Here is a 13,690-nt window from a genome sequence, read left to right on the forward strand (position 1 = left end):
TGTGTTCCTACTGTGGACTGGGCACCACCTGAGGCCCCAGGATTCCAGAGGTAGGCAGGATGGCTCTGTTTCAGCAAGGAGCATCAGACATGCAGAAAACCGGCCAGAGTTTGGTCTTCTAAGAGGGATGTGTGAGTTGCTCTCTCATCCTGGGCTAGAGGTGGTGGGATTACCTGCTTCATCCTGTGTTGGAGACGGGGAGAGAAAAAGTCAGGATTTCTTTTCACGGGGGAGTGAGACATTTTGATCCAGAAGACAGAATCAGCTCTTACTTTTGCGTCTCTCCAGCAGTTTGTGTCAGTCATTGAAAGGGCGTGGTCTGATTTCAGAAGAAAGCCCTTTATTTAAAAAGAAATATATTTTCCCATTGCCCCATGGAAGGGCTTGAAATCTCACCATTACAATTCATCAGTTTAAGTTTTCATACTCCACTAAAAGTCGAAGTCCCCGGGGGAGATTGGCCTCCCTTATTACTGCCTTGGTGTGAGTCAGTTTATCACACGCCCTTGGAAAGGGACCAATTCCACACCTCAACACGGGAAAGGACAAAGGCACAGAGTCCTGAGCACTGCCCGCCCCTAGGAGGAGACTCCAGGGGCCTGGAGGGAGGGGCTGGAGAAAGGACTGCATCTGCATGCCCAGGTGGCACATCATAGCATTCCAGGTGAGGTGTTCTGAGGCTCTGAAATTTTTTTTTTCTTTTTCTTTTTTTTTTTGAGACGGAGTCTCACTCTGTTGCCCAGGCTGGAGTGCAGTGGTGTGATCTCAGCTCACTGCAACCTCCACCCCCTGGGTTTAAGCTATTCTCCTGCCTCAAGCCTCTCGAGTAGCTGGGATTACAGGCACCTGCCACCATGCCCAGCTAATTTTTGTATTTTTAGTAGAGATGGGGGTTTCACCATGTTGGCCAGGTTGGTCTTGAACTCCTGACCTCGTGATCCACTCACCTAGGCGTCCCAAAGTGCTGGGATTACAGGCATGAGCCACCATGCCCGGCCCAAAATGGTTTAAGATCAGTCACGTCTCGGGGACCAATACACTTGGTCAACTATTACTTTACCAAGCAAAAATAGTTTTTATAAACTAACTGCATATACTATCTTCTGTCAGTATCATTTCATTAAAAAGACAAGGCCTTTTACCATCAAAAAATTAGGAAGGGCCTAACATCCTAAGAAAAGACTGGGTTGGGTGCCATGGCTTATACTTGCAATCTCAGCACTTTGGGAGGCCAACACGGGCGGATCACTTGAGCCCAGAAGTTCGTGACCAGCCTGGGCAACATGGTGAAACCCTGTCTCTACTAAAAATACAAAAATTAGCCAGGTGTGGTGGTGTGTGCCTGCAGTCCCAGCTACTCAGGAAGCTGAGATGGGAGGATCGCTTGAGCTCAGGAGGTCAAGGCTGTACTGAGCTCTGATCACACCACTGCACTCCAGCCTGGGCGACAGAGTGAGACCTTGTCTTAAAAAAAAAAAAGGCTGTTCTTTAATCTTAATATTTTACTCCTGTCTTGTCTTTATGTGTTGCATTTTGCTGTGAATCAGTAAAAACTTACCTTTGGAGTGGCCCTGTCCATGTCGGCACTTGGTAACCACATTTCTATATACTAAGGATGTCTGGGGCAAAGAGATCTGCCCCTGCGGAGACAAATGACCTCCAGATTACAGGAGGTGGGTAGGAAGGCATTCTGCAGGAGTAGAGAGTGTTCCTTCCATCCACTTACCCTCCCACGTAAATCTTTGAGGCCCAGGCAAATGCTGCCAGTTTTAGGGAATCTTCCATCATGGCCTCAGGTCGAAATGCAATGGTTCGGTTCTCTGTGCCCCCAGCAGGCATTGCCTGTAATCCTAAGTGGCCATTGGCTAACTCTGCCTTGTATTGGGTATGTTAGTTGGCCTGTTCTCCTCCAGTAGACTATACACCCCCTGAAAGCAGGGGTTATTTCTTAACCATTTCTCTGTACCCCCATGCCTTGTACATAGAACATTTTTGAACATATTCACCGAATAAAGTTGAATCCAACGTCTTCCTTTTTCATTTTTTCCTCTCCATATTTCTTCCTCCCTCCCTTCCTTCTTTTCTTCTTTTATTCATTGTTGTCTCCCCAGTCTCTTCCTGTTAGAACATGGTTATTTCCACACTCAGGTTTCTCTGTAATTCTGCAGTCTTCTCCTTTCTTCCCCCTCCCTCTTTCCTGTAATTTCAGTTATTCAGAATGAAGATGAATGAACCGTGACATTTGCCTTTTATATCAAAATAAAGGAGAAGAAAGCAGAAATAGAAGAGAGGAAAGCAAAAATAGAAGATTGCTGTCAGGCAACACACTCCCCATCCCAATAGGAAAACCATGGTCTTTCTTTCTGCCAAAGGTGACCTCTGGGATCTAGACAAATCCTGCATGCCATTGTTTTATGGGCAGTATTTCCATTTTTCTTGTGGCCCCCTAGCCATTACATTCCCTAAATCTATTTCCTGTCTCTGTTTCTCCTTGTTTCAAATCCTCCATGTTTAACAGTTACTTCTTGCTTCTTCCTTCCGTAGAACATCCCATCAGATACCAGCCTCATCTCCTCATCCTCAGACCCCATCCTTTGAGCCTCAGATCCCTGACTCTGCAGACTCTTTCCCTATGGGCCACAGAGCCCTTGCCTTGGGAAGTTGTGGTAAAGGAGGAAAAGGAAGCATTCATGTAAACTGAAAGCTTTTCCGTGTATTTTTATGGGATGCTGAGGTCTTGGAATCACTCAGTCTGTAGCCCAGGCATGCTCCAAAATGAGCTCTATTTCTGGGCCTGTCAGATGAAATGCTGTTGCTCCTGGTTATTTTTGGCTCTTTGCCCTTCTGAATAGGTGCATATTCAGCTCAATTCTTTCCCCCACCCTGAGCTGGGGGAAAAAGCAGGCAGCTTCCCTTAGCCAAGCCCTCCCCTGTGTCAGGAGCACTTTCCCCCTTAAGCAGCAGCTACTTACATAAGCTCTCTGGACAGCCCACGACTTATTTGTGCAGTGTCCAGGTGGGCAGCAGGGAAATCCATTCTCTGGCTCTCTTGGGCCATTGAGGGAAAGCTTTGTGAGCTGAACATTTCCAGGCAGGTGCAACCAGATGTCCAGGGCCTCCTTATTCATACCCAGGTCTGCATCCTGCCCCACCGCCATAGTTGCAGAAACTTCTGCCATCCTTGGGGATATCAGGATGAGAAGCAGGGATTTCAGGCTAAGCGAGCACAGAAGTCCCTGTATACTGGGTGTTTGGGGAAGGAAAGTGCACAGGATGTAGAAGATCAAGGGCATGTGTCCATAGATGTAAGGACATCTTGGGGGCCAGTTGCCATGGCTCACGCCTGTAATCCCTGCACTTTGGGAGGCCGAGGCAGGTTGATCATGAGGTCAGGAGTTTGAGACCAGCCTGGCCAGCATGGTGAAACCCCGTATCTACTAAAAATGCAAAAAAATAGCTGAGAATGGTGATGTGCACCAGTAGTCCCAGCCACTCGGGAGGCTGAGGCAGGAGCATTGCTTGAACCCGGCAGGCGGAGGTTGCAGTGAGCCAAGATTGTGCCACTGCACTCCAGCCTGGGCGACAGAGCGAGACTCCGGGAAAAAAAAAAAAGAAAAAGAAGAAAAGATGTAAGGACATCTTCGATCTTTGATCTTTGGGTGAGTGTGTTGAGAAGAACATGTGTTTGAAAAATGAATGAAGCACAGAGAAGTTAGGGGTGAATGTGCAGATCCAGTTGGGACAATGGGTAAGAGAAGAGTGAATGGGCACCAAGGGAGAGAATGTCACTATAAATAATTGAAAAGAGAGTGAATGCACATGAGAGCTTGGGGAAAGGCAGGTTGTGCCTATAAGTCATAGGCATATTTTATAACTGCATCCTGCAGCTCAAATCACAATCTTGGGCAGGCATTAACATTGATTTAGGGCTTTTAGTCCACCTGATAATATGTAATATCAAGCACAATGAAACATCATGATCAACTGGGATGCTTAGTAAAGTCCATGTAAAATCAAGAAACACACAGAGAAGAGGCAGCTAGAACGGGGTCCTCTTAATAGCCACTTACCTCTACAGCTTTTCATGCAGAGGTTTCTTTTTCAGTTCTTATCAAGTATTACTTTGAGGCCTTCATTCATGTAATTCTCTTGGCAACCCAGAGAGGTAGACACTGTTACTATCATCAGCCTCATTTTACAAATGAAGAAACAGAGACGTAGGAAAGATCCCAGGTCCACAGCCAGGAGGTGGCAGAGCCAGTTTGGATTCTGGTAATTTTGCTCAAGGACTAGTGCCCATGTCACTACACCAAACTTGCTACGAAGGGCCAATGGAGAGGCAACCAGGTGCATGCTGGCGGGGAGGGGTCACATCTAGGTTTTAGGTTTAGGCCTCTGCCAGCACTTCACCAGGTGCTTGAGAACATAGATTTATGTCAGACACGTTTGTCCAGGGCAACCCACCTCATCATAGCTGGGCTAGCTTGGGAAGATCACTAATATTCGGTCCTCAGTCTCTGTGTCTGTAAAAATGGGACAAAGTTAGTCTACCTGTTTACACAGTGTTGTGAAGGCCAGGTAAGGTAGCATAGTGAGGGTGGTGGTAAATTGTTGAGCCCTAGACAAGAATAAAGCATTGTTTGTGTATTTTTCATACTTGCTAACTTCCAAAAAAGGCTCACAAGGAGAGACATAGCTCTTATAAGACCATGAAAAATTTTAAAAAGATTTATAAATACCTGTGGTGATATGTCTCTAATGATGACCCCACTCGTGAACCACATCTCCCATTATGACCCTAAGGGAAGTGATTCCCCAGTACTTCCCCTGGAAGTCAGCCACCGTACAGCTACCAGCATGTTGTGAGAGGGCCCAAGCTAGCCACATGGATGGAGAGAGAGGTGCTCAGCCAGCCTCCAACCATCCAGGTCAGCCCAGCCCAGGTACCAAACATGAATGAGCAAACCATCTTGAACATCTGTCCCGGTTGAGTCTTCAGATGACTCCAACCCTAGCCACCATCCCACTGAAACTTCATGAGAATTTGAAAGCAAGAAGTGTCCAGCTGAGTCCTGTCAGCTCACTGAACCATGGAAGATAAAAATAAATTGTTGTTTTGAGCCAGTAAGTTTGAGGGTAGTTTGTTTATAGCAATAGATAACTGAAACAGTGCCCTGAGTATTTTAACGGGACAGTATAATTAGCTCTGAGCTTCTTACTATTCAAAGCAAAAAGGGGAGTAGAATGGATTATAGGCATTTATTATCTTGAGATTCTGTGATTTACCTTAATGCAGGGCTCATCCAACTGTCTCTTTGCAGTCAAATCAGAATGAAAATTAAACCATCTTCCTTACATGAGAATTTCTCCTATCTTCACCAAAACTATTTGTGCAAATTCTATAATCCGCCTTGCCAGAGCAAAACAAAGAATTACAGCTATCACTAATAAGAAAACGTCTCTTGTATCTGGCCCAAATCTTTCAAAACTCCAGGTCAAGCCCATTTTCTCCTGTTTGGTTCTCAGCACATCCTCTCCTCCTGCCTCATTCCCATCCCAAATTAAGTCGCAAACGGGCTCGGTGACTCCGGGGTCCTTAGCAGTCAGAATTAATGATTAAAATAGAAATGCTGAAAATAGTTGAAACCGAAGCAGATTGGATGATTTATTCAAACCTTCAGGAAAAATTACTATTCAGGCCAGAATTGAAATTTAGACCTGTGGTTCATAACCAATTAGAATGCAACTCTTCCCTGATGCTACCCACTCCCCCACCCCACACAAAAAAGGAAAAAAAAACATAAAATTCATGCATGGCTGTCCGGGTGTCCTTTAGAACCCACACTCTGGGATGTCAGGAACCATGTCTGTCTTCTGCATAGAGTGGTGTTTATGCATTACTGGTGCTTATTAAAGCTTTTTTTCATTAACAGCTCCTTCACAGTCTGATAATAAAAGACCTAAAAATGAGGGAAGCAGTGATTCCCATTCTCTACAGTGTGGCATCAGTAAGCAGGCAAGGCTGGTCTCCTAGGACATCTAAGTTGTCACATGGGGTATTTGCGGTCACCTCCCTCACTTGGGACCCACAGTGGGCCCAGGCAACTCTTTGAAGGTAATGAAATTTGTCTTTCATGACTTGACCTCATTTTCTATACTCTTTCTCCCTCATTAGTCTTCACACCCCTAAATTGGGCTTTGGAGGCTTCTATGCTGAGAGTCTGCAGGTAACCTGCTCTTTGGGAGACAGGGCCAGACTCAAATCCCAGCTGAGTTCCTTCTCCTACATTTGCATAAACACTTTCCAGTCATCAAGATATTTCACATTTCAGTTCATGTTTGCAACAGTTCTGTGAAGTAGGCTGTTATGGGTTGAACTGTGTTCCCTAAAAAGATATGTCAGAGTCCTAATCCTCAATACTTTGAATGTGACTTTATTTGGAAATAGGGTTCATACAGGTGTCATCAAGTTAAGATAAAGTCATAAGGTGGGCCTAGCACGGTGGCTCACGCCTGTAATCCCAACACTTTGGGAGGCTGAGGCGGGTGGATCACTTGAGGTCAGGAGTTCAACACCAGCCTGACCAACATGGGGAAACCCCGTCTCTACTAAAAATACAAAATTTAGCCGGGTGTGGCGGCACATGCCTGTAATCCCAGCTACTTGGTAGGCTGAGGCAAGAGAAGCACTTGAACCTGAGAGGCAGAGGTTGCAGTGAGCTGAGATCGCGCCACTGTACTCCATCCAGCCTGGGTAAAAGAGCGAGACTCTGTCTCGGGAAAAAAAAAAAAAAAAAGGCATAAGGTGAACCCTCACGCAATATGACTGGTGCCTTTATAAGAAGATGGAAATTTGGGGCTGGGCACGGTGGCTTACGCCTGTAATCCCAACACTCTGGGAGGCCGAGGAGGGTGTATCACTTGAGGTCAGCAGTTGGAGACCAGCCTGGCCAACATGGTGAAACCCTGTCTCTACTGAAAATACAAAAATTAGCCGGCATAGTCGCATGTGCCTGTAATCCCAGGTACTCAGGAGGCTGAGGCAGGAGAATTGCTTAAACCTGGGAGGCAGAGGTTGCAGTGAGCCAAAATCATGCCATTTCACTATAGCCTGGGTGACAAAGTGAGACTGTCTCAAAAAAAAAAAGAAAAGAAAAAAAAAGAAGAAGAAGATGGAAATGTGGACGTGGACATAGACACGTATACAGGGTATGACAGTGTGAAGAGCCAGAGAAAACATGGCCATGGGAGGCAGAGACTGGAGCCAGCGTGCCACAAGCCAAGGTGTGCTTGGGGCAACTAGAACCTGGAATAGGCAGCAGGATGCTCCTCTTGAGGTTTCAGAGGGAGCACGGCCTTGCCAGTACCTCGATGTTGGGCTCCTACCTTCCAGAACTGTGAGACAATAAATTTCCTCGTTTCAAACTGCCCAGTGTGCGGTCATTTTTCCTAGCAGTCCCAGAAAACGAATACATAGATAGTTGTTATTTTCCTGTCCTTTTCCATCTAATGTTATTGGGCCCCTATTGTGTTCCAGGCTCTGTGCTGAACTCTGGAGCCTAGACCCAAGGCCACAGGCTGATATAAAGCAACTCAAAGTTCCCGAGCCTTCTCATGAATTTCCGTGCTCATTCTGTTTTGTCTCAGGCTCCCGCCATCATCCTCACATCCAGGCATCCCCCGACCCATCACCATGGTTTTATCTGTGCCCCTTCTCACAACTATCAGAGATACACAGTGCTGGGACAGGGAGCGACGTTGGACATCTGCTGCTCTAACGCCCTGGTTTCCTGGTATGCACCCTGAGGTTCAGAGGAGTGGGGCAGCCAGTAGAAAGGCACCCTTGTACTCAAGTACAGCTTCCCACTCCCTGCCTCTGATCAATGCATGTTATGTGTCAATCCAACAAACAACAAATATTTGTACTAAATTACTAATGACTGGTAAACACGATGTATTGTACCTCCCAGAGGCATTTGAATGTGGAACAATGGCTTAACTCAGAGAAGTGAATGTCTAATAGTGGAATGTGGTGCTGCAGGTGGGGTGGACATGGCAGGGCAGGAAGATTTGAGAGCACGTGTAGGGTCTTTACCTGACCGTTTATCTCATATCCCTAGAGGGACTTCTGTGTCTGCTAAGTATAGGACTGGCTACCCTGGAGAATTGTGGAAGTGGGCCAGGGAGGGGCTTGTCCCCTTCTGTACTTTGAGAGGCCATGCAGGCTCTCTCAAAGTATAGGTGACCAATGGCCTCCTGGATGCAGAAGGAAGCACTGGCCTCATTATATGCAGGTTTCACGACTGCTGTTTTAAACTCCAATACTGCTGAACCATTCAGAAATAGATCCATTATAGGTCTGCTTTAGCCCCAGGCTTTTACACAGGTCACTAGAAAATCCAAGATTGCACAGTAATTCAAACTCTTAGGAAGGAAAAAACAAATTCTCTTCAGCGCTTCCTCCCTCCCCTCCTAGCTCCTGGCCTAAAAGGAAGCACCTCTTCATTTCTGTAGTGCTTTGGAATAAGTAGCTCTTACATGGAACTTGAAATCTAAATTTTTCTTCAGCTATTAATTGATAAGAGCAGCTCATTTTACTTCTCATGCTCTGAAGTAAGATTACAGTGTAAATAAACTGGGTCAGGTTTAGCAGGATGGACGTGAACTGTTCTCTAATTCCCCTTAATCTCCGGTAAAGGAATAACTAGGATTTGGACATCAACATTCAATAAGCAATTATGCTGCTCCTTCATACTCGATCTAAATTAGTCCACGGTTCCCTCAAAGAGAATCCAACGAACCTCCAAACCGGGCTCTTAAATTGCAATCTCTTTGTATTGTTCTGGCTGATGAGAGATGAGTCGGCATTGTGGGAGGGTTTGATTTGATTTATATTAATTTTTAAACTATCTGGGATCTCTCGTTTTACTTGAAACAGATCAGGGAAAAGGGGTCGGTAAACAAGGGTTTCATCTACTGCTGATAACCACACCACGCTCAGCATTTCATGAGCCTGGCTTCTCATTTTCATAGCACATTAGAATCATTATCTAATTATTAATCTCACCCTAGAGTTCCTAGGAGCTTATGACGCCTGTTGAAGTTAATGAAGGCTTTTACCTATAGATCTGGCGTTAAATCATTGTGATTGCCTGAGTGCCCACAATATGGTAGGCACTGACAGGGCTGACAGAAAGGAAAGAGAATTAAGCAGAAGGAAAATAAGGAGGGGAAGAGGGAGAAGTCACTGGAAAGAAGGAAGGGCAAGATACCAAATCTAGATAGTAACTTCAAAACATCTCATTAGGAAAATGGGGCAGTTAAGGAAGAACTCACCAACTAATCTGCTTAAACTTTAATTAATAATTCATTTATATATATTTATGTGGCACGCTTTCTCTAGGGAACCCAATGTGCTTAGCAAACATATTAAATAATTAACTCTCTCATATCTGAGTGAAGTGGAGAGGCAGCAGAGTTACTCCATAACTGGTTGAGCAGATTGGTGGGTGACAACTAGATGTCTTGCTTGGGAGAGGAAAGCCCATGTGTCACTTACCTGATGCCACAAGCAAATGATCTCTCTGGGGGCCTAGTACTGTAAGGCTCTGTCTTAGCACCTTCCCAGAAGAAGCAGTTTGTGTTTAGATAGATAGATAATGAGGATACATAGACGGAGATAAATAGGTATGAATGTAGCAATCAAGAATATTTTTGGGGGGGTGTTATTAGAAGAAAGTCAAACACGGTACATTTAAAAAAATACTGCCTTCAAGACAAAAGATAAAAGGAAGTATTTCAAATCAGGAATATTGGTTATGGCATTAAATAAAATGAATTTGCAGAGGCCAAATGCCAGATGATGAGACATAACATTTACTAAGTTGTGTTTAAACACATTTTGAGTTCCTAAATTGTATCCTCAATGTACTGTTGACAGGACACCATTTAAAAAAAAATACCTTTAACATGAATGGTATAAATATCTCTCCAAAAAGTACAAATGCATCTGCCAAACCAGGGGAAGGTAAAACCAAACAAAACTTAGGAAATTTAAAAATAAAAAACAAGAAGCGAAAGCAGCACCTGCTCAGATGCAGTGAGCATGGCTTCAGCGTGAGTTAGGGGGTCACGTACTTAAGATTCATGCCTTTGTGGCCTACATCCCCTTGGTCAATTATGAGAACAGACTTCTGTTCACCACATCTTAAAACCAGTAAATTGGAATCTCCATACACAGGAGGACAGACACAATCCTTGGAGACATCATGCTAATTAAAACCACAACCTGCATTGCTTGGACACGCATAACCTGGCAGCTAATGTTGAGATTTGGTCAACTAGCCTACAGAAAGTTTCAATGCTGGAGAGAGGTTTTTTAAATCTTTTTTTTTTTTTTTTCCTTACGAGACTGTCACCCTGGCTGGACTGCAGTAGTGTGATCACAGCTCACTGCAGTCTCGAACTCCTGGGCTTGAGTGATCCTCCCACTCAGCCTCCTGAGGAGCTAGGATTACAAGCATAGCCACTGTAAATGGCTTTAAAAAAAAAAAAAAAAAAAAAAAGAAAGAAAGAAAAAATGTGAAGACAGGGTCTCACTATGTTGCTCAGGCTGGTCTCAAACTCCTGGGCTCAAGTGATCATCCCACCTCAGCCTGCTGAGTAGCTAGGACGACAGGCACAGCCACCATGCCAGGCTTCTTATCTTTCTAAAATGAAAAATGAACTTACATCAAGACCACTGTCAGGAAAGTATAGAGGGAAGGGTGGTGAGGTGGAAGAGAAGAAACTTTTTAAAAAGCAAACGAAACCACTCTATTGATTCTTAACTCTCCACCTGGATTCCTGACTGCTTTCTTATTTTATCCTACCTTTTTAGGGGATTTTTTTCTCCTTTTTTTTTAAGAGAAGGAACTTGGCATGTGGGGTAGATTGCTTCTAGCCCAGACTCCACAAATTATCAATCAAAGGCCCTTGAATAAGTTTCTTGACCCTTCTGAGCTGGCTTTATCCATTGAAAATAATGGTAGCAACTTTCAGGATTGTCCTGAGGATTATTTGAAATGGTGGCCAAAAAAGTGCTTTGCAAACTACACAGATGTGTAGGGTTATTGGTATCAATTTTGGACAGGGATGAAAGTCTTACAGCTCATTGCGCAGACATTTCTGAGAGTCAGGTCTTCATCCTCCTGCCCTCTTCCTGACAGACACCCCATGCTACTGACACTGGAAAGTTCCCAAGTCACACTCCAGTTTAAAAGACACTGGTCTTATTTTATTACTTTCTTTACCCTTTGGACTAACCCAAGTTTAGCTGGCTAATTTCAACATTAGTCAGGGATCAGTCTTTAGCCTTAATATAAACCAGCCGATATTTTCCTGCTCAATCCTCCTGCTTTAAGTAGCACAAAGCCACAAAGACAAAACAAGATCCCTCTCTCTGTGTTCCTTCAGGGGCTGTAGGTAAATTCTCCTTCACAAGACATACATGCAGGCTGCCTGGGGGGACTTTTCTCTAGAGCTTTCTGACCAGCTAAGGTTTTCTAACTCCATTCACATTTTTAGTATACGCTATGATCTGAATGTTTTTGTCCCTTCTCTGCAAAATTCATTCGTTAAAATCCAATCCCCAAAGCGATGGTGTTAGGAGCTGGGCCTTCGGGAGGTGATGAAGTCATGAAGGCTCTGCCCTCATGAATGGGATTAGTACCCTCATAAAAAGAGTCTCCAGAGAGCTTTCTCCTCCCCTTCCACCATGTGAGGACACAGTGAAAAGGCACCATCTGTGAACCAGGAAGTGGGCCCTCACTGGATACCAAATTTACTGGCACCTTGATCTTGGACTTCCCAGCCTCTAGAACTGGGAAATAAATTTCTGTTGTTTATAAGCCACCCAGTCTGTGGTATTTCATTAGAGCAGCCCCAGTGAAGGCAGTAGATAGTTTATACTTTCCAATCTAAAATACCAAAAGCTTTTTTAAATCATGTAAGCCGTGGTATTAGTGATATTTTTAGGTAATATTTTATTATTCTCATTATGAATCTATTCAAAGATTCATATCCTTATCTACATAAAAATATCTATTACATATGTTATCTATAGCTATATGAATTATATCTCTACATCTATCTATATAATGGGTTCAAATTCATCAATACCTAATCTCAACTCACCAGACTTAAATTTATTGTGTTTAGTGTTTCTGTGAAGCATCCTGCATCTCCAATTATATAAAAGAAACATCTGCAGACCTAACCAATTTACCAAAAGAAATAGGCCAAATAGGCCAGGCATGGTGGCTGACGCCTGTAATCCCAACATTTTGGGAGGCCAAGGCGGGTAGATCACGAGGTCAGGAGATGGAGACCCTCCTGGCCAACATGGTGAAACCCCATCTCTACTAAAAATACAAAAATTAGCTGGGCATGGTGGCACATGCCTGTAATTCCAGCTACTCGGGAAGCTGAGGCAGGAGAATCGCTTGAACCAGGTAGTCGGAGATTGCAGTGAGCCGAGATTGCACCATTGCACTCTAGCCTGGCGACAGAGCGAGACTGTCTCAAAAATAAAAAAAGAAAAAAGAAAAAGAAAAATAATTAGACCAAATACTGGGAAAGACCTGATAGCCTCAAGGTGAAGTCACACTCCTCAAACCATAATGCCGGACCCCCAGTTGCAATCTCATTAAACCTCACCACAGTCTGGTGAGGGATTCAGCGACTGCTTTTAGTTTTATTTTCAGAAAAAAAGACCGTGAAGATCCAAGGAGATCTGGCCATTTTTCAAGGTCAGACACCTATAGCATGGCAAAAAGGCAGGAAGCCGAGTATCTTCAGCCCACACATTTGCAGCAGCCCCAGTTAGATGGTGATTTCTGTCCGAGCAGAAGACACCAGGCAGTCGACCCCTGTCAGAGAGCTTCACTCTCTTGGGAAATTTTGCAAAGCTTTTCCAATTCCTCCAGAGTACAGTTAAGCATCCAAATGATTCTATTCTAGCTTTTAATACCTTCCCATCTCCCACCAAAACTGAGGTAGAAGAAATATTTAAAGTCTCAAGAGCACAGGGAGCAAACAACCGTTTCCTTTTTTGTTCCTCTGCAGATGAAGAAATAGCAAAGCTGTTTTTGCATTTCAAACTTTAAATTAAAAAGTTGACTTGCAGAATCCTAAGCTCCACTTTCCTCACTGAATGGAATGAGGTCTGCCCCTCAGCTGGGAGTTTCTAGTGAGGCTGGAATGGAGGCATTTTCATGTACATGCTAGGCGTTTCAATAGTTTGGAAAGCAAAACTGATCTTAGATTGAAAACCTCTAACCACATGGTATAGAACTTTTTTCTTACTTAAAACAATCCTCGAATTATTGGCAATGCTTGTTTTTATTTTGCAAAACCTTCTATACCAGGTGTACTAATTATGCGTCCTCTATACAGTGTTCAAAAGTAGGGGGGATTTTGTCCCCCAGGAGACATTTGGCAATGTCTGGAGACACGTTTGGTTGTCACAACTGGGGATGGGGGAGGTGTGTGTTAGTGGCATCTGGTGGGTAAACGTCAGGGATGTTGTTCAACATCATACAAGGCACAGGGCAACCCCCACAACCAAGAATGACATGGCCCAAAACGTCACAAGTGCCAAGGTTGAAACCCAGCTCTATGACAATCACAGTTAATATTCAGGACAGTTTCC

This window comes from Pongo abelii, chromosome 3, assembly GCF_028885655.2.
Source record: "Pongo abelii isolate AG06213 chromosome 3, NHGRI_mPonAbe1-v2.0_pri, whole genome shotgun sequence".
Taxonomy (NCBI): domain Eukaryota; kingdom Metazoa; phylum Chordata; class Mammalia; order Primates; family Hominidae; genus Pongo; species Pongo abelii.